Source organism: Oncorhynchus nerka, linkage group LG23 (genome assembly GCF_034236695.1).
Source record: "Oncorhynchus nerka isolate Pitt River linkage group LG23, Oner_Uvic_2.0, whole genome shotgun sequence".
Taxonomy (NCBI): domain Eukaryota; kingdom Metazoa; phylum Chordata; class Actinopteri; order Salmoniformes; family Salmonidae; genus Oncorhynchus; species Oncorhynchus nerka.
Window position 1 is genome coordinate 47,511,556 of NC_088418.1, and position 22,349 is coordinate 47,533,904.

Here is a 22,349-nt window from a genome sequence, read left to right on the forward strand (position 1 = left end):
TTCTGAGTCCAGCATAGCTGCTAATCAGCCCTGTGTTCTTCGGCATTTGGCATTCATGTCACTGAAGTCTCGTTGAAGTTATTCTCGTGAAGTTCAGCTCCGTTTCTGTTGTTTTCCCAAACTCACAATGTATCCCCTTTTTCTGCACACCAGCCAGTGAAGCAGGTAAGTGCTTTTGTACATCGGCATGTCAAACTATTGTTCATGTAGCCATTTTACCGAGGTGAAAGGCGCAATGATGTGAAGGTGAAAAGGCTAAACGTCATAGTCATGGTATACGGTCTCAAATACATACGGCTGAATTCTGTTTTAGCCAATCATTATCCAGTATCCTAACTACCCGATTTATAATGTCTCATATTCCACGGCTTTCAGCAAATCAGCATCCAGGGCTCAAACGACCCGGTTTATAATATACTGTATATAGCAGTGTGTGTTGGAGAAAGCTGATACTGTTACTGCAGTAAGGTATTCAGTATCATAGACTCTCTCCCCTCCTCCACACTCCTCTCCTCTCCTCTTCTCTCAGCTCCTCTCATATTGAATCTGGAATCTGTCAGTCAAAAACAGGTCTTTGTTCTTCAACACACCAATTACCTCAGCTCTCTCTTTCTCTCTGTTCCCCTTCTCCATATCTCTCCTCTCTTTTCCGTGTTCTGCTCCCTCTTCTCCCCCTCCCTCCCTCTCTCTCCCTCCCCCTCTATACCTCCCTCCCTCTCTCTCTCTGTCCTGGGTTATTAGGGAGATATGTGGTAATTAGTGGAGGGCTCCCTCTTAAGGAGCCGGCTGGTTCCTATGGAGACACTCTTATCAGGAGCTGGAGTGACCAGAAGAGGAGAGGAGTAGAGGAGAGAAGGAGAGGAATGAGAAGGGAAAAAAGAGAGGAGGAGAGTAAGAGAGGAGGGTTGAGGACGAAAGAAGAGAGAGAGAGCGGTAGGAGGAGAGGAGTAGAGGAGAGAAGGAGAGGAATGAGAAGGGAAAAAAGAGAGGAGGAGAGGAAGAGAAGAGGGTTGAGGACGAAAGAAGAGAGAGAGCGGTAGGAGTAGAGGAGAGAAGGAGAGGAATGAGAAGGGAAAAAAGAGAGGAGGAGAGGAAGAGAGGAGGGTTGAGGACGAAAGAAGAGAGAGAGAGAGAGGTAGGAGGAGAGGAGTAGAGGAGAGAAGGAGAGGAATGAGAAGGGAAAAAAGAGAGGAGGAGAGGAAGAGAGGAGGGTTGAGGACGAAAGAAGAGAGAGAGCGAAGGAAGGACAGGAGAGAGATAAGTGGAAAGGAAAGGAGAGGACGAGAGGCGGAGAGGAAAGAGTGATTGCAGCAAAGGATGAGAGGAGATCCAGCTGTGCTTGAGGACACAAAGGAGTGGAACCTAAGCAGTCGTGAAATATCCAACCAGTGGGTCTGTGGGTCTGAGATAGTGTTGTTACTCACAGTAATAGTGGTACAGCACCATGAGAGAGAGGAACATTCTGGCTTAAATGTCAAGACAGAGGAATAGCGTTTATATAAGGCTTAGAGGTGTGTGTGTGTGTGTCTTCAAGCAGGCTGGAAGGTGCATGAGGGTGATAACCGGTGATGAGTCACCATGTGTGATGACCTTTCAACACGGTACTCAAACCGTGACTGAGAACCAGGTAACACACACAAACACATGGGTGCAAACTGTGACTGAGACCTAGGCGAACATGAAGTGTATCTGAAGCTTTTCTCATTTAATTCAAAGCCTTACCTCAGGGATCACCTGTATGTGTCTAGTGTGTGTGTGTGTGTGTGTGTGTGTGTGTGTGTGTGTGTGTGTGTTTTGTAAGCCAAACAGGGAATAAATTATCCTGATAAAATCAACCACATACAGTGGGGCAAAAAAGTATTTAGTCAGCCACCAATTGTGCAAGTTCTCTCACTTAAAAATATGAGAGAGGCCTGTCATTTTCATCATAGGTACACTTCAACTATGTCAGACAAAATGAGAAAAAAATCCTGAAAATCACATTGTAGGATTTTTAATTAATTTATTTGCAAATTAGGGTGGAAAATAAGTTTTTGGTCACCTACAAACAAGCAAGATTTCTGGCTCTCACAGACCTGTAACTTTTTCTTTAAGAGGCTCCTCTGTCCTCCACTCGTTACCTGTATTAATGGCACCTGTTTGAACTTGTTATCAGTATAAAAGACACCTGTCCACAACCTCAAACAGTCACACTCCAAACTCCACTATGGCCAAGACCAAAGAGCTGTCAAAGGACACCAGAAGCAAAATTGTAGACCTGCACCAGGCTGGGAAGACTGAATCTGCAATAGGTAAGCAGCTTGGTTTGAAGAAATCAACTGTGGGAGCAATTATTAGGAAATGGAAGACATACAAGACCACTGATAATCTCCCTCGATCTGGGAGATCTCACCCCGTGGGGTCAAAATGATCACAAGAATGGTGAGCAAAAATCCCAGAACCACACGGCGGGACCTAGTGAATGACCTGCAGAGAGCTGGGACCAAAGTAACAAAGCCTACCATCAGTAACACACTACGCCGCCAGGGTCTCAAATCCTGCAGTGCCAGACGTGTCCCCCTGCTTAAGCCAGTACATGTCCAGGCCCATCTGAAGTTTGCTAGAGAGCATTTGGATGATCCAGAAGAAGATTGGGAGAATGTCATAAGGTCAGATGAAACCAAAATATAACTTTTTGGTAAAAACTCAACTTGTCGTGTTTGGAGGACAAAGAATGCTGAGTTGCAGCCAAAGAACACCATACCTACTGTGAAGCATGGGGGTGGAAACATCATGCTTTGGGGCTGTTTTTCTGCAAAGGGACCAGGACGACTGATCCGTGTAAAGGAAAGAATGAATGGGGCCATGTATCGTGAGATTTTGAGTGAAAACCTCCTTCCATCAGCAAGGGCATTGAAGATGAAACATGGATGGGTCTTTCAGCATGACAATGATCCCAAATACACCACCCGGGCAATGAAGGAGTGGCTTCGTAAGAAGCATTTCAAGGTCCTGGAGTGACCTAGCCAGTCTCCAGATCTCAACCCCATAGAAAATCTTTGGAGGGAGTTGAAAGTCCGTGTTGCCCAGCAACAGCCCCAAAACATCACTGCTCTAGAGGAGATCTGCATGGAGGAATGGGCCAAAATACCAGCAACAGTGTGTGAAAAACTTGTGAAGACTTACAGAAAACGTTTGACCTCTGTCATTGCCAACAAATGATATATAACAAAGTATTGAGATACACTTTTGTTATTGACCAAATACTTATTTTCCACTATAATTTGCAAATAAATTCATAAAAAATCCTACAATGTGATTTTCTGGATTTATTTTCTCATTTTGTCTGTCATAGTTGAAGTGTACCTATGATGAAAATTACAGGCCTCTCTCATCTTTTTAAGTGGGAGAACATGCACAATTGGTGGCTGACTAAATACTTTTTTGCCCCACTGTACTGTGAGGATGCTCCCTGGGTGTTCCCTAGGAGAGGAGCTAGTCAATAACACTGGACACACAGACAGGATTCCCCCAGCAGTTTAAACGATCAGCCAATGGTCAAGCACTGTGTAAAACAGCTCACGTCTCTCTGGCTCTGCTACACATTACTGCAGGACTAAACAGAGGTTACAGGCATCGACAGAGCACTGAGATGTCATCATACAGTAAGACCACATGCACATGCACAGCTAAAAGGTGTTTTTCTATGATGTCTCTGGCGCTTTTCTCCCAGCATGATGTTGTGCGAAACACAGGCGACATTCTGTAGTGCCGTGTGGTTGTAGTGTCACAAATCGCGTGGAAGTAATGCTCAGCTGCTGTCCGTTTGGACACACACACACACACACACACACACACACACACACACACACACACACACGTCTCATGGCGTGGGGCAAAGGGATACTGCTCTTTTAAAGGTCTGTCACGTGTAAAGCAATTCCCACTCCTGCCCCCAGGGGGAGACACGTAAGAAACTGTGCAACTGCAGAACTTCTCTGGGTAGAAAATGACCCTTAATAGGCACACGGGGCTTAGATCAGTGTGTCTAGAGGCAATGTCATCCTACTCCTGTAGAACTATCTCTGTATGAGTCTTGTTGTGTAATGGTGTAGCTTAAAGCACATATTCGGTGTATTTAATGCGGAGTAATGGTGTCGCTAAGCTGGGAGGGACTGCAGGGGAGAGGATCCAGACCTGGCTTATCCGTGCATGGCAAAGATCCCTGCTGTGGATCGATGGCAGCAGATATCAATTGATTAGGCCCGAGGGCGGAGGTGGAGGACATAGAGGGCTGGGAGGACCTGGGCAGAATGCAGAGGGATAGTCAGGGTCCAGCCACCAGCCTGCTACTCAGTAGGGGTCAAAAGGAGAGACATGTTATCAGATCCTGCTACAATTGATTATGTGTGCGAGTCTGTCATTCCCACCTACAAAACACTCTCATTATTCCATCTAAGCGGGACGTATGTGTGTGTGTGTGTGTCCCTTTTTAGAGAGAGGTATCTCTTTACATACGAAGCAAACATCACAGGTTTGTGTGCGTGTGTTTGTCTAGCGTCTAGACGCCCTGCAAGCAGTGAAACACGATAACAATCACTAATTAACACAATTTGTAATCTAACAAGGAAAAGCCCAGACAAATGAATGTGAAACTGTGTGTGGATGGCAGATTATCTATATCTATTCACTCTCTGCGTCCACACTCTTCAGCCCACACAGTAACCCTTGTGTTGGCCAGACAGCAGACAGGCACTCAGACCTAGAGAAAGCCTGATACCCCCGTATCTCTCTCCATCCTCCTCTCCTCCCCCTCTCATCTTCCCCCAGGACTGATGAGTTGGTGCTTTTCAGTCTATTCCTTCTCTGTGAAGAACGGCGATCCCGGGCTGAGAGACGACAGTAAAGACACAGTTGTGTTGTTGAAAAACAGACAAGCCGGTAAAAGGATATGATGTCCGTGACCCGACATATAGACAGACAGAGAGAGAGACAGACAGACAGAACACGTTTTCCTCCACTACATCTCATTTTTCACTGTTCTGTTCTGACCGTTGACTTGATGGAAACTTTGGAAAGGAAGTGTTGACTTCCTGCCATTAGTCCGATCTTGCTCCTCCCTCTCCCCTCGGACTGAGGTGCTTCTTTGAAGCTTCACCACAGGGGAGCCCATGCAATGTTAATCACAGCACACACACACGTACAAATGAGCTCGTTGTAATCTAACAGGGTTATGAATCGCGTTTGGATTGATTATCCATGCTCTTCGATGGGCCTCCAGTTCTTTGCTCAAGTCCATTTGACGTCATGCAAAAGTGTCTTTTCGCCATTATCTCACATTACATCTGTGGTGTTCACAATTCTGCGGTGTTAGTCTCTCCCTGGTCTGGTCAGCCGATACAATCCCAATCATAACCACAGTAAGGGTTATGTACAGAATAACCCCCCCCCCCCCCCATAGGCTTCCCTCCCTTACCACTGCGGAACCATACCATATCCGTATTCCTTTACCATTACATCTAATATAGACGGCCTACAGATCATTCTCTGTTTAACTCGACGTTGGCTCCACTAAAGCCTGCTCCAGTTTCCTTAGCGGGGAATGAGCCGTTACAGTGGCCGATGGTAATTATGGCTGCCCTCTGATGGATAGAACACTTCTATGGCTTTATAATGCGTTTTGGAATGGGATCATAACCGTTTGAAAGCCATTGTAATGCCATTTCTAAGAGCACGCACGGTAGAGCACCTCCGAGTGCGATTGTGTATACGTGTGTGTGTGTGTGTGTGTGTGTGTGTGTGTGACAATCTGAATTTATGCCGCGTTTGCCATGGCGTTGGCATCTAGAATTGTTTTGTAAATGGGTATGTGAAGTACTGTTTTTATTGTGTCACACGGTGTGTGTGTGTGTGTGTGTGTGTATCTTTTCAATGTAATGACTCATACACACTCAATCGTAAACAGGAAGTGTGCTTAATACCTCAGTGGAAAGTCCATTATGTGGACACCCTTCTAGCCTGTAACCAATACAGTGTGTGTGACTGGTAAGATTGACCAGGGATCAGGGGGTTTCTGGTCGACTTACTTATATCTAAGTAAGTCACAGCCTATATGGGCAAATAATAGACTATAATGATTTAAAACAATGAAATGTTGCCAGCCTAGTGTGTTGTACTCAGTGTGTTGTACTTCACAATTTATTTATTTGTAGGCTATAACCTAAATAATTAGGCTACCTGTCTGGCTCCTGAACTATTTAGTGTTTATATGCTGTTTAATATGGCATGTAACCTATTTGAGTGCTTCTTACAGTCATCTTGTCACCTTGTTTATTAAAGTACTTTTTTGTTTCAATACTTCAAAACAAAATGGTCCAGACAATCACAAACATAAATGGGTGTTGGTTCAATTGTGATTTTAATGAATGGAGCGAATTTGAAGCTGTAGTCCCCCCCCCTGTGAGCAAGGAGCAGTTTTTAGCAGAGCGTTTGGAAAGGACGTAGAGCACCGTGAGCGATAAATGGAACTCTGCTCACATACTCTGGTCTGGAGATGACATGAAAACTTGTCACTAGGGGCAACAGTGAGCTCTGTAACCTTCAAGTAGGTTTCGGGTTTTGCAAGGTGTTGTGGATGGGGATTGTGGCTAGCTGCAAGCATCTGCCTCTGATTCCAATGGCTGTAAGTTTCAAAAGCAGGAGTAGAAAGTTGTTTTTGTTTTAAGCCTATCCCAAACCTTAATCATTCGGAGCTAATGCCTAGCTTAAAGAATTTGTAGTTAATGCCTAAACTTAATCTTAAACACCTTGACATGTGACGTTTGGAACAACTTCGTAGTTTGCGTTTGAGAAACATGGATGAACGTCTAATTCTGACATGAGACTGTGAGAGCTGGAAGGTTGAGAGAAGCAGGCAGAGAGCGAGAAGAGAAAGGAGGGGGGACAAGGATTGAGAGATTGAGAGGGAGGAGTGGAGAAGGGGATAGAGTGAGGGGATGAGTGTCTGCTGTCGGCCTCTGAAGGCAGGCTGGGATGATTGTTTTACACATGCACCCACCCACCCGCCCATGCGCGCACAAACCTTTCTGTGGAGAACCAGAGAACCCTGCCTATACATGTGTTCGACAGACAGACATACAGAGAGAGAGAGATTGAAGAAACAAGAGCTGCAAAAATGTGTGGGAGGGGGAGGAAGAGGGAGGTGAGAGGGAGGAAGAGGGGGAGAGAACATGCCAGAGGGGGAGGGATTGAGATGGAGAGGCAAATAAGTGAAGAGAGAGAGAGAAAGAGTGGAGGATATGTGCATTGGGAGGGAGGGAGAGAGCTACAATGAATGAGTGAAGCAGACAATTTAAGAAAGACAAGCGTCATCGATGAAACTGCTGATCGTATGGAGAGGAGGAGAACAATGTGTTCAATGGGTAGAGGGAGGAAGAGAGAGAGAGGGGTAGAGTGAGAGAGAGAGAGAGAGAGAGAGAGAGAGAGGATCAGAGCCACTGCAAAAAGAGGGAGACAAATGCAAAGAGAGGATGAGAGTGGGGGAGGGAGGGATGGAGAGAGAGAATTATACCCAACCAAATCATAAAAAAAGATCATTACTTGACACATGGAAAGAATTTACAAAAAAACGGAGCAAACTAGAATGCTGTTTGGCCCTAAACAGAGATGACACAGTGGCTGAATACCTGACCACTGTGACTGACCCAAAATGAAGGGAATCTTTGACTATGTACAGACTCAGTGAGCATAGCCTTGCTATTGAGAAAGGCCGCCGAAGGCAGACCTGGCTCTCAAGAGAAGACAGGCAATGTGCACACTGCCCCCAAAATGTGGTAGAAACTGAGCTGCACTTCCTAACCTCCTGCCCAATATATGACCATATTAGAGACACACACACTACCAGTCAAAAGGTTGGACACACCTAGTCAGTCAAGGTGTTTTCTTTATTTGTACTATTTTCTACATTGTAGAATAATAGTGAAGACATCAAAACTATGAAATAACACATATGGAATCATGTAGTAACCAAAAAAGTATTAAACAAATGTAAATATATTTTATATTTTATATTCCCTTTGCCTTGATGATCAAACTTTGCAACCCAGGCAGGAAGATCACATCAGTGACTCAACCCACTCAAGTGACACACCCCTCCTAGGGACGGTATGAAAGAGCCCCAGTAAGCCAGTGACTCAGCCCCTGTAATAGGGTTAGAGGCAGAGAATCCCAGTGGAAAGAGGGGAACCGGCCAGGCAGAGACAGCAAGGGTGGTTCGTTGCTCCAGAGCCTTTCCGTTCACCTTCCCACTCCTGGGCCAGACTACACTCAATCATATGACCCACTGAAGAGATGAGTCTTCAGTAAAGACTTAAAGGTTGAGACCGAGTTTGCGTCTCTTACATGGGTAGGCAAACCATTCCATAAAAATTGAGCTCTATAGGAGAAAGCCCTGCCTCCAGCTGTTTGCTTAGAAATTCTAGAGACAATTAGGAGGCCTGCGTCTTGTGACCGTAGCGTACGTGTAGGTATGTACGGCAGGACCAAATCAGAGAGATAGGTAGGAGCAAGCCCATGTAATGCTTTGTAGGTTAGCAGTAAAACCTTGAAATCAGCCCTTGCCTTGACAGGAAGCCAGTGTAGGGAGGCTAGCACTGGAGTAATATGATCAAATTTTTTGGTTCTAGTCAGGATTCTAGCAGCCATATTTAGCACTAACTGAAGTTTATTTAGTGCTTTATCCGGGTAGCCGGAAAGTAGAGCATTGCAGTAGTCTAACCTAGAAGTGACAAAAGCATGGATTAATTTTTCTGCATCATTTTTGGACAGAAAGTTTCTGATTTTTGCAATGTTATGTAGATAGAAAAAAAGCTGTCCTTGAAATGGTCTTGATATGTTCTTCAAAAGAGAGATCAGGGTCCAGAGTAACGCCGAGGTCCTTCACAGTTTTATTTGAGACGACTGTACAACCATTAAGATTAATTGTCAGATTCAACAGAAGATCTCTTTGTTTCTTTGGACCTAGAACAAGCATCTCTGTTTTGTCCGAGTTTAAAAGTAGAACGTTTGCAGCCATCCACTTCCTTATGTCTGAAACACATGCTTCTAGCGAGGGCAATTTTGGGGCTTCACATGTTTCATTGAAATGTACAGCTGTGTATCATCCGCATAGCAGTGAAAGTTAACATTATGTTTTCGAAGGACATTGTGGTCCTAAAACGGAACCTTGAGGAACACTGAAATTTACAGTTGATTTGTCAGAGGACAAACCATTCACAGAGACAAACTGATATCTTTCCAACAGATAAGATCTAAACCAGGCCAGAACTTGTCCGTGTAGACCAATTTGGGTTTCCAATCTCTCCAAAAGAATGTGGTGATCGATGGTATCAAAAGCAGCACTAAGGTCTAGGAGCATGAGGACAGATGCAGAGCCTCGGTCTGATGCCATTAAAAGGTAATTAACCATCTTCACAAGTGCAGTCTCAGTGCTATGATGGGGTCTAAAACCAGACTGAAGCATTTCGTATACATTGTTTGTCTTCAGGAAGGCAGTGAGTTGCTGCGCAACAGCCTTTTCTAAAAATTCTGAGAGGAATGGAAGATTCGATATAGGCCGATAGTTTTTTATATTTTCTGGGTCAAGGTTTGGCTTTTTCAAGAGAGGCTTTATTACTGCCACTTTTAGTGAGTTTGGTACACATCCGGTGGATAGCGAGCCATTTATTATGTTCAACATAGGAGGGCCAAGCACAGGAAGCAGCTCTTTCAGTAGTTTAGTTGGAATAGGGTCCAGTATGCAGCTTGAAGGTTTAGAGGCCATGATTATTTTCATCATTGTGTCAAGAGATATAGTACTAAAACACTTGAGCATCTCTCTTGATCCTAGGTCCTGGCAGAGTTGTGCAGACTCAGGACAACTGAGCTTTGAAGGAATACGCAGATTTAAAGAGGAGTCCGTAATTTGCTTTCTAATAATCATGATCTTTTCCTCAAAGAAGTTCATGAATTTATTACTGCTGAAGTGAAAGCCATCTTCTCCGCTATGCAATCTGGTTTCAGAGCTGGTCATGGGTGCACTTCAGCCAGTCGCTCTGGATAAGAGCGTCTGCTAAATGACTTAAATGTAAATGTAATACTCAAGGTCCTAAACGATATCATAACCACCATCGATAAGAGACAATACTGTGCAGCTGTGTTCATCGATCTGGCCAAGGCTTTCGACTCTGTCAATCACCATATTCTTATCGGCAGACTCAACAGCCTTGGTTTCTCAAATGACTGCCTCTCCTGGTTCACCAACTACTTCTGTGATAGAGTTCAGTGTGTCAAATCGGAGGGTCTGTTGTCTGGACCTCTGGCAGTCTCTATGGGGGTGCCACAGGGTTCAATTCTCGGGCCGACTCTTTTCTCTGTATACATCAATGATGTTGCTCTTGCTGCTGGGGTTTCTCTGATCCACCTCTACGTAAATGACACCATTCTGTATACTTCTGGCCCTTCTTTGGACACTGTGTAAACTAACCTCCAGACGAGCGTCAATGCCATACAACTCTCCTTCCGTTGCCTCCAACTGCTCTTAAATGCAAGTTACACTAAATGCATGCTCTTCAACCGATCGCTGCCCGCACCTGCCCGCCCGTCCAGCATCACTACTCTGGACGGTTCTGACTTAGAATATGTGGACAACTATAAACACCTAGGTGTCTGGTTAGACTGTAAACTCTCCTTCCAGACTCACATTAAGCATCTCCAATCCAAAACAAAATCTAGAATCGGCTTCCTATTTCGCAACAAAGCATCCTTCACTCATGCTGCCAATCATACCCTCGTAAAACTGACTATCCTGCCGATCCTTGACTTCGGCGGTGTCATTTACAAAATAGCCTCCAACACTCTACTCAACAAATTGGATGCAGTCTATCACAGTGCCATCTGTTTTGTCACCAAAGCCCTATATGCTACCCACCACTGCTACCTGTGTGCTCTCATTGGTTGGCCCTCGCTTCATATTCGTCGCCAAAGTCACTGGCTCCAGGTCATCTATAAGTCTTTGCTAGGTAAAGCCCCGCTTTATCTCAGCTCACTGGTCACCAAAGCAGTACCCACCTGTAGCACGCGCACCAGCAGGTATTTTTCATTGGTCGTCCCCAAAGCCAGTTCCGCCTTTCCTTCCAGTTCTCAATGACTGGAACGAATTGCAAAAATCACTGAAGTTGGAGACTCATATTTTCCTCACTAACTTTAAGCACCAGCTGTCAGAGCAGCTCACAGATCACTGCACCTGTACATAGCCCATCTGTAAATATCCCATCTGTACATAGCCCATCTGTAAATAGCCCATCCAACTACCTCATTTTCTTTGCTCCTTTATACCCCAGTATCTCTACTTGCACATTCATCTTCTGCACATCAATCACTCCAGTGTTTAATTGCTATATTGTAATTATTTTGCCACTTAGGCCTATTTTTGCCTTACTTCCCTTATCTTACCTTGTTTATACACACTGTACATTGACTTTCTTCTATTGTGTTATTGACTGTATGTTTGTTTATTCCATGTGTAACTCTGTGTTGTTGTTTGTGTCGCACGTCTTTGCTTTATCTTGGCCAGGTCGCAGTTGTAAATGAGAACTTGTTCTCAATTTGCCAACCTGGATTAAATAAAGGTGAAATAAAAATAATTTTACAAAGATGATGTTGCTAAGAGCTGGTGGTCATGACAGAGATGCTCACAGTGAAGAGCCCCGAGCTGTTGTTTGGGTGTATAGCACTGCAGGTGTGGAATCTTAATGTATACCAAGTGACTGCACACACACACACACACACACACACCTCTCCCCCACACCTGCTATTATGCAAAACATAATTTTAGGCAATGCGACTGGGACAGTTTAGAGTGTGTGTCTGCAGTGTACAGATGACGCTCTCCTGAGGTAGCATGCTCAAATACAAATCTGATTAAAGTAATATGTCAGTGCTTCTAGTGCTGTCTTAATGCAGTATAGGGGCTGTGTTTTGTGTGAGTGTGTGTGTGTGTTCGACAGGGGGGAAACTACACTGGGTAGAGCCACCAATTAGTCACTGCTGGCTGCTCGCTAATTACTGTGACTCGCTGCACCCGCCACACACACACACACACTAATACCCATGCTACTGCAGGTGAAAAATGACAGTGCAGATGTGAAACGGGAGAATCCTGCCTGCTGCTCTATCAGTCCTGGGTCTGGGTTTGTGTCTGTGTCTGTTTCTTTGTCTGTTTCTGTGTCTGTGTCTGGTTCTGGGTGCTGTATGGTGTTCTGTTTTTTATTGGAGTGAGTTCCCATGGGGGGGGAGCTAGAGGAAGTGTTCCTGTCAGCAAGTCCTCACAGGGAGAGGGAGCGGGTGAGGAGGAGTGATGGGAAGGAGGAGGGAGAAGGGGAGAGGAGACAGGGAGAGTGAGAGGAAAACATAAAAGGATGATAACTGGGTCGTTCCATGAAAACAGTGCCCTTTGCGCCCCTTTGAGATATTGTTAAACACTATTGCATTTTTAAAGCCTGTTGTACTGTATTAAATGAAGTACACTTAAGCAATAAGGTGTGTGGCATATGGCTGATATACCATGGCTAATGGCTGTTCTCAAGCACGACACAACGTGGAGTGCTAGGATACAGCCCTTAGCCGTGGTATATTGGCCACATACCACAACCCCCCCGAGGTGCCTTATTGCTATTATAAACTGGTTAACTAGAGCAGTAAAATTAAATGTTTTGTTAAACCCATGGTACACGGTCTGATATACCACGGCTTTTAGCCAACCAGCTTTCAGGGCTCAAACCACCCAGTTTATAATTTAATGTAGACCCTATGGAGAATTCAATAGATCCGATTTATTTGATGAATAAAAGCTTGCTAAAGTGCCAGAATTCAACATGTTCTTTTTCTTTGTCAACCCTGTGTCACTTCTAGGAAGATTATAACCCACTAAATCTCAACCCTCATTGTAAAACTCTCGTTATTTTGTTGCTTTGACAAAGTCATTTCTGAAGATGATTATTTATTTGATGTGATTAGTGAATCTTTTACATCTGTCCCTCATTTTAAGGTCAACCCTGTTACGTGAGCTGAACTCTTGTTTAAATATGGTGAAACTATTTCTTTTTCAAATATTTTCTAAAGAAACGTTGAACATGGAATAGTAAAATCAGAGTGTAAAAGCAGATGAGCTGGTTCTACTATGTTTGCCATTTTCTGGAATTTTGTGGAGAAAATTGAGCTGGCCGAGCATAACATGTCAATCATGTTACCCATAGATAGACAGGCAATTTCATTCAATTACAACTCCCTGTTGCACACAACAATCTTCCATTCCCCCTGTCACAAGGGGATTTATGGGTGATCTACTGGAAGAAGAAATCGTCAACCCTGTTACGGTCAACCGTATTATGATCAACCTTGTGATTTTAGTTGGCACAGTATTTTTTTTGTATTTAACCTCTTGAGATGGAAAAACATGTTCTTTATAAAGCTGAACATGTACTCTTAATGACAGAATGTTAAAGGTGCAATATGCAGAAATCGCTCCGCTGTTTCCTGCTTGCTAAAATGCTAATAGTTTATGTGAAGAAAAAAAACACCATTCGGAAAAAAAAGGGTTCCAAAAGGGTTCTTTGTGGAGGGATAAGGTTCTACCAAGAACCGTTTTGATCGGAGGAACCCTTTTTGGAAGACAAAGGGTTCATAGAGGGTTTGAGGTAAAACCATATACAGAACTTTCCTATTTTTCTGCTGCCCTTACCTTCTCTTTCTCCTGCTCTCTCTCTCTCTTTCTCCATCTCCCTCTCGCTCTCACTCTCCCTCCTTCTCGTGTTTATTCCGTGTACTGGAGGACTGTTCTACTCTGCTCTGCTCTGCTCTATTCTGCCTGTTTGTCTCTGTGTTTGACAATCTGTTGTGTTCCATCTAGCTGTATCATTGAAAGCACCTTATCTGCTGCTCAGTGACAACAGTCTAGTTGTGACGTTTTTGATTTTTGATTTCCACTATATATAGTTACAAACATTAAGGGTCAGCGTACACAAAATTCTATTTTCACCTGTAAGTTAATTGTTTGGTGTAATTGTTTGGTTCAAGTCTTTGTTACAAGCATTATACATGTTTATACCATGCACTAAGGTTTAAATTACAATGAATTGGAGTATAAATTACCTACTCACTTATCCAAACCTTACCTAGAATGTCAGAAAGTGTAAGGGTCGTCGTATGAAGAAGGTGTGGACCAAGGTGCAGGTTCATATTATTTATTGAACTGAACACTAAATACAAAAATAACAAGAGAATAAATGAAACCGAAACAGTCCCGTAAGGTGCAAACACTGATACGGAAAACAACTACCCACAAAAACCCAGTGGGGAAAGCTACCTAAGTATGGCTCTCAATCAGAGACAACGATCGACAGCTGTCTCTGATTGAGAACCATACCCGGCCAAAACAAAGAAATATAAACACATAGAAACACATAGAATGCCCACCCAAATCACACCCTGACCAACCCAAAAATAGAGACATAAAAAGCTCTCTACGGTCAGGGCGTGACAGAAAGAGGTAGTTTCACTAAAGGTCATAAAGATGGGGTGGGTCAAGTTGAGCAGCCGCAGCAACACCTTGCGTACTTCAAGCCTTCATCAGAACAAACAGAGCAGCAGGAAGAGACCCAGACTCTTGTGGAGTCACGGCTGCCAGCGAATGACGATACAGAGGCTGCTAATGAGACATCACAACAAGAGCCACGAAGAGGTGAGCGGGTCCGCAGGTAAACTGGAAAGGGCAGAGAACTGCACGACAAAAAGTGGAGACAGCTCGAACATCGTTTCAGGGTCAGCTATGAGAAGGGGAAGGCTCTGGTAAGGAGGCAAAACTGTTACTGACAGGCTGTTGCTCTGAAGACGTACTGCCAGACCTCTTAACAAGTTTTTAGCCACCTCTACAGATCTAAACCTTGCCTATGTAAATTTGCGTCAAATCGACAGTCCCGACAACGATATACGCCGCAGAGATGATACTTGTGAAGCAGTCACAAGGTGGACATTAACGAGATGCTTGAATCCGACTTCAACGAGAGAGCTGCAGAAGAGGACCTCATATCTCAAGAGGATATCCGGTTCCTGACAAAAGTGAAAGCGGCTATCAGACGCAAGGACAATGGACATTATGAGATGCCGCTGCCGTTTAAGGAAGAAATACCCAACCTGCCGAACAGTAAGACATGTGCAGTTTACCATCTCAAGTGCCTGGAAAGGAGGCTAAGGAGAGACAAGCAGCACTACAAGGACTACACAGCATTCATGGAAGAGATCATAGCTTGTGGAGATGCTGAGAAGATCTCAGAGGAGGAAATTAACAAGCATCCAGCATGGTACATCCTGCACCATGGGATTTATCACCCACAAAAGCCTGTGAAGATACTAGTCGTCCTTGACTGCTCAGCAAAGTTTCGAGAGACGTCCATAAATCTCCTTACAGGTCCAGAGTTGACAAACGCATTCCAGGGTGTCTTTTACCATTTTCGTAAGGGTCCAGTCGCAATCATGTGTGACGTAGAGTGTATGTTCCACCAGTTTCATGTGAAAGCAGAAGACCAAGATTATTTGTGGTTCCTTTGGTGAGAGAACGGAGATCTAGAGTCTCAACCCTCAGTGTATTGTATGAAGGTCGACTTGTTCGGCGCAGCTTCATCTCCTGGTTGCGCCAACTATGGTCTCAAACATCTTGCTGCCGAAGGACGAGGAAGCTTCAGTTGAGAAGTCTATCCAGTTCATAGAAAGGAACTTTTATGTTGATGCTGGGTTGACGAGCGTATCGTCTGAAGCTGAAGCGGCCCAGCTGGTGAAAGAAGCATGGGAGCCTTGCAGCATCGGAAAAATTTGGTTGCACATGTTTATCTCTAACAGCAAGGAAGTTATAGCCACAATTCCCAAGGAAGAATGTGCCGAGCGTGCCAATGACCTGGATATGGCTCTGGGTGAACCACACATGGAGAGAGCGCTTGGTGTACTGTGGTGTGTCGCATCAGACGAGTTCCAGTTTAGAGTAGTTGTCAAAGAGCGCCCACTCACAAGAAGAGGAGTGTTGTCTACAGTAGCCTCTGTATATGATACGCTTGGGTTTGTGGCACCCTTTGTCCTGGCAGGGAAGCAGATCTTGCAGCAGATGTGTCGTGACAAGATCGACTGGGATGAACCCCTTCCAGATGACCTACGTTCCCAGTGGGATTTCTGGCTGCAAAGTCTACAAAAGCTCCATCACTTCTCCGATGCTAGTACCTCAGCTTATGGAGAGTGCTCATACCTCAGAACAATCAGCACAGCAGGAGAAGTTCATTGTTATGGGGGAGTTGAGAGTCGCCCCTTCCAAGGTTACGACCATACCACGACTGGAACAGCAGTGGTGGTAGCTGTTCGAACAAGTGACATGCTCAAAAAGGAGCTAGAGATACAAGGTCTACAGGAATACTTCTGGACAGACTCAACGGTAGTTCTTGGCTACATCAACAATGAAGCCAGAAGATTCCACATCTTTGGACCTAACCGTATTCAACGCATTAAGCAAAGCACAGATCCCGAACAATGGAGAAATGTGACCTCTGAAGAAAATCCTGCGGATCACGCTTCCAGAGGTCTCACATCAGAACAGCTCATGGCTTCCAACTGGTTCGCAGGTCCAGACGAAGAACTTCCCAAAGGAAAAGTCACGGTGGGAGAGATCTCAGACAATGACCCAGCTGCAGAATTCCCTGGTCCATGATACCCAGGCAAAGGAAGAAAAATTGTTACTAGATCACATTCACAAGTTCTCAGACTGGACAAGAGTGGTGAAAGCTATTGCCAGGCTAAAACGACGTGTCAAGGAAGCCATGGGTTTAAAACTGAGGTCCAGTGAAGCTACAAGCATAGAAGAAAGGAGAGAGGCAGAGCTCACCATTATAAAGATGGTTCAAGAAGCAGCCTTTTCCCATGAGATACACAACCTTAGGCACCAGAAAGACATCAAGACCAAAGATAAAGCAAGCAAGTTGCATAAATTGAGTCCATTTCTGGATGAGCAAGGTATCCTCAGGGTGGGAGGTCACTTGGCTCATGCAACTCTTCGTTCCCATGTGAAGCATCCTGCAGTCCTGCCGAGAGACAACCACTTGTCAGTGCTGCTCATCAAGCACTATCATGAATGAGTTCGACACCAAGGACGTGGAATGACGATCAATGAGCTGCGATCCAACGGTATATGGATCCTAGGATGCAGCAAAGCAGTTTCCTCTCACATCTACAATTGTGTGAAATGCAGGAAATTCAGAAGATGTACAGAAGAGCAAAGGATGGCAGATCTTCCAAAGGAACGCATGGAGACCGCGCCTCCCTTCACATACTGGGGGATGGACTGCTTTGTACCTTTCTTTTTCCTTTATTCATGTGTTTAATCTGATACTGTTATAGCTCCGGCTAAACTGTTTATGTATGTAAGCACTTCAGAGTTATATCAAGCTAATTTATATATATGTATTTTTTAAATTTCACCTTTATTTAACCAGGTAGGCTAGTTGAGAACAAGTTCTCATTTACAACTGTGACCTGGCCAAGAATAAAGCAAAGCAGTTCGACACATACAACACCACAGAGTTACACATGGAATAAACAAAAGTACAGTCAATATTACAGTAGAAAAAGTCTATATACAGTGTGTGCAAATGGGGTAAGATAAGGGAGGTAAGGCAATAAATAGGCCATGGTGGCGAAGTAATTAAAATTTAGCAATTAAACACTGGAGTGATTGATGTGCAGAAGATGAATGTGCAAGTAGAGATACTGGGGTGCAAAGGAGCAAGATAAATAAATAAAATCAGTATGGGATGAGGTAGTTGGATGGGCTATTTACAGATGGGCTATGTACAGGTGCAGTGATCTGTGAGCTGCTCTGGTGTTTAAAGCTAGTGAGGGAGATATGAGTCTACAGCTTCAGTGATTTTTGCAGTTCGGTCCAGTCATTGGCCGTAGAAAACTGGAATGAAAGGTGGCCAAAGGAGGAATTGGCTTTGGGGGTGACTAGTGAGATATACCTTCTGGAGCGCATGCTACAGGTGGGTGCTGCTATGGTGAACAGTGAGCTGAGATAAGGCGGGGCTTTACCTTGCAGAGACATGTAGATGACCTGGAGCCAGTAGGTTTGCCGACAAGTAAGAAGCGAGTGCCAGCCAACGAGAGCGTACAAGTCGCAGTGGTGGGTCATATATGAGGCTTTGGTGACAAAATGGATGGCACTGTGATAGACTGCAATCAATTTGTTGAGTAGAGTGTCAGAGGCTATTTTGTAAATCACCAAAGTTGTTGTGAAATAGGATGCCGATTCTAGATTTCATTTTGGATTGGAGATGCTTAATGTGAGTCTTGAAGGAGAGTTTACAGTCCACATATTCTAAGTCAGAACCGTCCAGAGTAGTGATGCTGGATGGGCGGGCAGGTGCGGGCATCGATCGGTTGAAGACCATGCATTTAGTTTTACTTGCATTTAAGAGCAGTTGGATGCAACGGAAGTAGAGTTGTATGGCATTGAAGCTCGTCTGGAGGTTAGTTTACACACTGTCCAAAGAGGGGCCAGAAATATACAGAATGGTGTCATCTGCGTAGAGTTGGATCAGAGAATCACCAGCAGCAAGAGCGACATCATTGATGTATACAGAGAAGAGATTCGGCCCGAGAATTGAACCCTATGGCACCCCCATAGAGACTGCCAGAGGTCCAGACAACAGGCCCTCCGATTTGACACACTGAACTCTATCAGAGCAGTAGTTGGTGAACCAGGTCAGGCAGTCATTTGAGAAACCAAGGCTGTTTAGTCTGTTGATAAGAATGTGGTGATTGACAGAGTCGAAAGCCCTGGCCCGATTGATGAATACGGCTGCCCAGTAATGTCTCTTATCGATGGCGGTTATGATATCGTTTAGGACCTTGAGCGTGGCTGAGGTGCACCCGTGACCAGCTCGGAAACCAGATTGCATAGTGGAGAAGGTACGGTGGGATTCGTTATAGTCGGTAATATGTTTGTTATCTTGGCTTTCGAAGACCTTAGAAAGGCAGGGTAGAATAGATATAGGTCTGTAGCAGTTTGGGTCTAGAGTGTCTCCCCCTTTGAAGAGAGGGATGATTGCTGCAACTTTCCAATCTTTGTGAATCTCAGACAATCCTAAAGAGAGGTTGAACAGACTAGTAATAGGGGTTGCAACAATTTCGGCAGATAATTATAGAAAGAGAGGGTCCAGATTGTCTAGCCCAGCTGATTTGTAGGGGTCCAGATTTTGCAGCTCTTTCAGAACATCAGCTATCTGGATTTGGGTGAAGGAGAAATGGGGTAGGCTTGGGCGAGTTGCTGTGGGGGGTGCCGGGCAGTTGACCGGGGTTGGGGTAGCCAGATGGAAAGCATGGCCAGCCATAGAGAAATGCGTATTGAAATTCTCAATTATAGTGGATTTATCAGTGGTGACAGTGCTTCCTATCCTCAGTGCAGTGGGAAGCTGGGAGGAGGTGCTCTTATTCTCCATGGACTTTACAGTGTCCCAGAACGTTTTTGAGTTTGTGCTACAGGATGAAAATTTCTGTTTGAAAAGATGGCCTTAGCTTTCGATACTAATGCAGTACGCCACAGGATGTTTTTGTGCTGGTCACGGGCAGTCAGGTCTGGAGAGAACCAAGGGCTATATCTTTTTCTGGTTCTACATTTTTTGAACGGGGCATGCTTATTTAAGATGGTGAGGAAGGCACTTTTAAAGAATAACCAGGCATTCTCTACTGACGGGATGAGGTCAATATCCTTACAGTATACCCGGGCCAGGTCGATTAGAAAGGCCTGCTCGCTGGAGTGTTTTAGGGAGCGTTTGACAGTGATGAAGGGTGGTCGTTTGACCGCAGACCCATTACGGATGCAGGCAATGAGGCAGTGATCGCTGAGTTCTTGGTTGAAAACAGCAGAGGTGTATTTGGAGGGCAAGTTGGTTAGGATGATATCTATGAGGGTAATAAGTGACTTACTAATAAGTCACTCGTAAGACAAGAAGGTTGTAAGAGTGTGCTTAACTGTATTTTCATTTACTTTAGAGTTCTCACGGAAGGTGATAATTCTGACTAAAACTACAGAATAAAGCCGCCAGTTAAAATCACGGTTGTGCTCGTGGTTACTGGAGGGAGCTATACTAGTCGAGGCAGGCTGAGTGCTGGGGTTGACTGGGGTTGGGCTGCTGACCAGAATACTCAATATCTCTTCCCTCCTCCTCCTCTCTCTCTCTCTCTCTCTCTCTCCCTCTCTCTCTCCCTCCCTCTCTCTCTCTCTCTCTCTCTCTCTCTCTCTCTCTCTCCTCTTGCCTCTTCTCTCCGTCTCTCTTCCTGACACTTCTCTCTCTCTCGCCCTGTTCCCTGCGTCTTTCTTTCTTCCAAGATGCTTCGTGTAACATGCACAGCCCTTACGGTCCAAGAGTGTTGCTCAGCGTGTGGTGTGTATGTGTCTGTGTCTAGTCTAGAGGCCAGCAGGGCTGCTCAGTCCTGAAGCAGGAATTCAGAAGAGTTATTTGAGGTCCAAATGGTAGCCAGCTACTGGCCATTTCCACCTCCATGAGCCACATCGCCCATCTACTACAGAGATAATGGCTGCAGCTACGGGACATAATTAGGAGACACTGCCCTTGCCCTGTGTGTGTGTGTGTATGTGTGTGTGTGTAGTCTTTTGTGTATGTCCGATGGCTGGGTGGTGGCAGAGTGATGGATGGATCCATTTAATGTCATGTGGAGGATGGCCCTCTGTGTGTGTGTGTGTGTGTGTGTGTGTGTGTGTGTGTGTGTGTGTGTGTGTGTGTGTGTGTAGGCACAGTCTGTGTGTATGTGTCTCCCAGGTCAGCATTGCATACAAGGCAGATCTTTAACCTCAGCTTCTATCTCATCTCTTTGTGCTAAATGCATTGGATCACACATATCTATTAGTATGTATGAGCGGCAGACATCCATTCAGCCAAGTCAGCCAGGGGTTGTGTCCCAAATGGTACCTTATTCCCTATATAGTGCCCTACTTTTGACCATGGCCCATAGTGCTCCTGTCAAAAGTAGTGCACCATGTAGGGAATAGGGTGCCATTTGGGATTACACCCAGACAGTACCTCCTCCAATGACTATGCCCGGTACTGAGTTTGACATGATCCTTCTATCCATCCCAAATCACGTCACACTTCATTCCCCGCCGCACACCGGGAGGAGGCTGGCCAGTTCACGTTTAATCATCTTCATGGTCGCCTTTACCCTTTTGGGGGCCTTAAGTAAGATTTGTTCACCCCCCCTAACAAATTTCATGAAGTTCTTCTCATTTTGCTGTGAGACAGTTTTACAGCTAATTTCCTGCAATTCTACACGTTTTGCCGTTACTTATGCCATGTAAGAGGTATGTTAAGGATATCTAAGTGAGAGTGACTAACACAATCAATGGGGGCCCCTAGGCACATGCCCTTTGTGACCTGTCTGTATTCAGCCACGATTACTACACATTTAGATAGCTGGCTAGACTAATTTACTAATCTAAAAATTGCTAGCTTACATGGCTAATTGAGTGATTGTCAGTGATTGACATAACAAGAAGAAAACCGCTGATGCACAACCACATTTTGAACTTGCACTTTGTTCATTCTACTCTTTTAACTTTCTAATTCAACTTTTCTAACTGTTCCTAACTTGCTTTTGCCTGGAGCCGGCTGTCGTGGAAAATACCACCATGGACACCTGAAGTTAATATTAAAACATTCTTTATTATCAGCAAGCAGTAGAGGTTCCAACAAGTTTAATACACCAAGTAGTACACGGCCGTCAGGAGCTCCGCCTGTGGCAGTCCCGTTAGTTTTCTTATATACTGCTTGCAAGAGAAGTTATATTTGCATGATTTCACTTATTCATTATTCATAATGATTTCATCATTAACGTTTGGTTCAGCTGAGACCTTGAAACTGAGACACTTTTCGGTTCTCAAAACAATGTTCTGCGCGTACTGCCACATTGCTTATACTGATTCCTCCCAGGCACGATCAATCAGTCACTTGCATGAACCCAGTCGAATTGTTTATTAGAAAAGCACAAACTAAAAACTTTTCTTCACATTCCCTCCTCTTATGATAATTATCGATACATTTTTAAGGTACGCATTAGATTATAGCTTATTTTAAAAGGAGGTTCTTCTATTAAAGTAAGCGAAATCAACACATACAATCAGACACTTCATTCTTTCGAAACCCTTCACTCTGGGTTGTACAATCTAGAATACACACAAGGGAACTATAGACTCAGATTGTTTCCATAGCTCTTACCTATTAAAC

The 22,349-nt window shown here is 44.6% G+C and overlaps 1 protein-coding gene and 1 pseudogene across 1 annotated transcript in view; both read left to right on the forward strand.

The window, feature by feature from the left end:
• Positions 1-22,349, forward strand: part of LOC115106963 (metabotropic glutamate receptor 8-like) — a 303,996-nt gene that overhangs the window by 67,825 nt on the left and 213,822 nt on the right. The gene's annotated exons all lie outside the window — the stretch shown is intronic.
• Positions 16,947-22,349, forward strand: part of LOC135564032 (dynein heavy chain-like) — a 14,431-nt pseudogene continuing 9,028 nt past the window's right edge.